The sequence below is a fragment of the Neophocaena asiaeorientalis genome, unplaced genomic scaffold, assembly GCF_003031525.2.
Source record: "Neophocaena asiaeorientalis asiaeorientalis breed wild unplaced genomic scaffold, Neophocaena_asiaeorientalis_V1.1 scaffold92, whole genome shotgun sequence".
NCBI lineage: Eukaryota > Metazoa > Chordata > Mammalia > Artiodactyla > Phocoenidae > Neophocaena > Neophocaena asiaeorientalis.
The window spans coordinates 1,243,449-1,247,052 of NW_020174057.1; the positions used below are offsets into that span (position 1 = coordinate 1,243,449).

The following is a 3,604-nucleotide window of genomic DNA, read 5'->3' on the forward strand; positions in this document are numbered from 1 at the left end:
AACTCCCCATTTCCCCCACCCTCTAGCCTCTGGCAATCCTCCTTCTACTTTCTGCTTCTGAATTTGACTATTTGTCATACTTCATATAAATGGTATCGCTATTTGGTACGACTATTTGTCATACTTCATATAAATGGAATCATGAATATTTGTCCTTCTGTGATTGGCTAATTTCACTTAGTGTAACATTCTCCTGATTCATCCATGTGGTAGCATCATTTCCTTCTTTTTTAATGGCTGAATAATATTCAGCCATTAAAATAATAATTGTGGTATGTAAATACCACAATTTCTTTTTTCATGTGATCTTTTCTTGATTGAATCATTTACCAAGTTGATACAAAGAAAGAACCCTTTCAGCCTCTGCTGATAATCAAGCCTTTCCTGACCTCACCACCTATCCTGTCCCTCCCCTCAATTTCTTTTCCATTACTGTTTCATTTTCTTCATTAGATTTCTCATGATTATGAGTTATCTTATGAATTCCTTAAGTGAGTTACATGTTTATTGCTTTTTTTCTACCACTAGCAAACAGTTCCATGAGGGCTATACCTTGTCGGTCTTGTCCAATTCTGTATCTTCAGTGCCTAGAACGATGCTTGGCACATCAGAAGCACTCAGTAAATATTTTTTTGATGGAAAGAATAGATAGATCGATATAATCATCATCTAAGTTCTAATTATGAAGTCTTTATTATTGTAATAAAAGATGTAGGAAGAGGAAAAGGTGCTCTTTAGCAGCTTCAGATGAGGCAGTTAGAACAATCTTTTGATTTCCAATGGAGTATTTCCAATATAATGATAGAAGGGGGAATTATTAATGTGAAACTCAGGATGCTATTTTGTGAACTCACTTTTATTATGATTTTTAACATTTACTGAGGGTCCAAAAAAAGACATACAATTATCTTTTAAAATAAGACAAGTATGTGAAAAATACTTGGCATATAAGTAGCTCTTATAAAAATATCAACTTTTCTGTCTTTCCAACTTTAAAAGATCTCTGAATGATGCTACTTCTTGCCATATTACAAAGTGCTTTGAATTGGACAAATCTAAAAAGCATCAATTACAGTGTTTTTTGTTTTTTATTTTAAAGGAGAGCTTGTTATATATTTGTGTTCTTGTATGATAAGCAAGTGTTAAATATGTGTAGAGCATAAATATTCCTAACTTACGGATTCTGGTAATTTTAGAGGTATGGGAGAAGTCTGATTGATTGTATGATTGTTGAATATTACAGTAGATACATTCAATTTTGTGCAAGAAAATAAGAGAAGTCATCAGGTATTATTTATAGGAAGAAAGGATTCACCCAGGAATCCAAGAAGATAATTGTCAGAAGTCCTTAGGACATAATGTGATTTGAAATTACATAAAAAATGTATTGTCTATTTCCAGGTATTACAATGGAAAAATATGCATATCTCACTTCACCAGGCCTTTTACGTGGTTTTAATTTTTTTTTTTCTTGTTTAGGTTGTCTTCATCCGGTCTCCATTCTCTTTTTTTTTTTTGGTCCTCGCATTATCTCCCTCTAGGGGTTTATGTTTGTGTTTACTTTATGCTTTTATCCTTTTTAGTGGAAAAAAGTGGGTCAGTATTACTTCAGTTTGTCTTCACTTTTACTCCACTGTTCATTCCTGAACTAGCCTTTAGCCTCTGGGATAGAAGAAAGTAAAAACATTGACAGAAGCTGGGCCAACCTCTCGGGCGGCCCCCCTCCTCCAAGAAAACAAAACCTAACCAACTCTGCAACAGAAGTTCCTTTCTGTTCTCATAGCACCTTCTATTTTCCTTCACATAAAGCTCAGATTTTTATTACAATTGCTTATGGAGTATTTTTCATCCCAGGGAGACTCTCCGTCCTCTGAGGACTTAGTATATTGTCAAGAACATAATATAAAGAAGTTTGTAGTTTAAATGAGTAAATGCCTGTGTGAGTGAATACTGCCCTGGTACCCACCCAGCCACCCACAATAAAGGAGAAAACTTGCAGTAATCAAGCTCAAGTGTGGGCCCTTTGACATCAACTTTCTAGAGAACCAGTAGAGAGCTGCGGCAATGGTATCTAAATTACATAATTACTTGGATAATTTAAGCAACAGTTTTTGTTTTGTCGGGGGGTGGAAGATGAAGGGGCTGAACTATTCAGATAATTTCTCCCCCAGTCGCCGTAGACAGGCACTGCCTAACCTTCTCACTCTTGCGGGGGTCTCTTCACCTCTCCCACCGCCCTCCAGCCACTCCAGAAGCCGGGCACGGGAGACTAAGGCCCTACATCTCGGGGTGGGGGTTCCCCGGGGATACCCCGCCCCGCCCTCTAGGCCCCGCCCCTTCCCCGCCCCCGCCGCCGCCGCCGCCGGCAGGGGTCGCGCTGCCTGCGGCGAGCTGCTCAAGAGGGGGTGGGGGAAGCTGCTGCGGCCGGTCGCCTTTCTCTGCCGCCGCTGGTTGGATCATTTCAATAAAAGTGTTTTTTCTCTCTCGCTCGCTCTCCCCGGGGGAACAGGCGGAGGCGTCAGTCCGCAGCCGCCGAGTGAAAAAGCGACGCATACGCAGCGAGCGTCTCCTCAGCTTCGCACGGCCCGGCCCCAGAGAAGAAGGAGCCCGTGTCCGGCCGGGCCGCCGCAACCGGGCGTCGGCGCCTCACTCCCGCTGCGGCTCCTCCAAGGGGATTAGTGGGCCGCCTGCGCGGCTCGGCAGCCCGGGAGCCATGTTGTCCGGGGGGCTTGACAACGCGTGAGGGACCCGCGGCCCCTCCCGGAGGCTCGGACCCTCGGCGTGAGCTGAAAGGCTGCTGCGGCGGCGGAGGCCTGCGCCTCGGAGGCGCCTCGGGTCTGCCAGTCGCTGGGACCCGGACCTGCATCCGGTCGCCGCGGGCGTCGCAGGAGCCGCTTTCCTTGTGTGCCTCGCCTCGCCAGCTCTCGGGACGCGGTCCCCGCACTTGCTGGTGAGTTGGCGGCGGGCGGCCGCTCGGGGCTTTCCCTGCTGCCCCGCCGACCCTGGGCTGAGAGCGGCCGGAGGGTGCTTGGGACTGGGGGCCGGGGCGGGCGGCTCAGGCCCGGCCGGGAGGTTGAGGAGGACGGCGCGGCGCAGGGGCTCGCTTGTGTTTGTCTCCCCTCGGGTCCACTTCGGACCCCGGTCGCCCGGGCATTTCCGGGCGTGGGGTGGGGTGTGTGTCTGACGCTTGGGCTCCTTCGCGAGAGGCGCCTCCAGCCGCCGCCGCAGCCGCCTCCGCGCTTGCTGCCGCTTTGGTCTCCGGGGGAGGCCGGTCTCCCCGCGAGGCCGAGGAGGGGAGGAGGCAGAAAGTCCCCCGAGACACAAAGGTCCGCTCGGCGGGGGTGGAGCTGCGAGGGCGGGCTGCGCAACTCCGAGGGGAAGGAAGGGGCGCAGGTCCGCCAGAGGTGGGAGAGGAAGCGGCGGTGGCCACCGCGTTTCCAGCTCCTTGGAGACGCCGGGGGTGTGCGTGGGTGGGGAGCGGGAGGAGGAGGGGCCCTCGCGTGAGGAGCCGGCCGAGACAAAGATCAGGGCAGCCTCCCGCTGGCGAGTCACACCCCTGAGTGTGGGTCAGAGCAGAGGTGGAGGGAATGTGGGAAACACACAG

General features: G+C 49.6%; 1 protein-coding gene across 1 annotated transcript in view; it reads left to right on the forward strand.

Annotated features, from left to right (window-relative positions):
* Positions 1 to 2,846: 2,846 nt before the first annotated feature.
* The window catches only part of CDK17 (cyclin dependent kinase 17), a 96,873-nt gene continuing 96,115 nt past the window's right edge, over positions 2,847 to 3,604 (forward strand). Inside the window, exon 1 of the mRNA XM_024754365.1 lies at positions 2,847 to 2,950. The gene's annotated coding sequence lies outside the window, so the exon portion shown is untranslated. The remainder of the gene's footprint in view (positions 2,951 to 3,604) is intronic.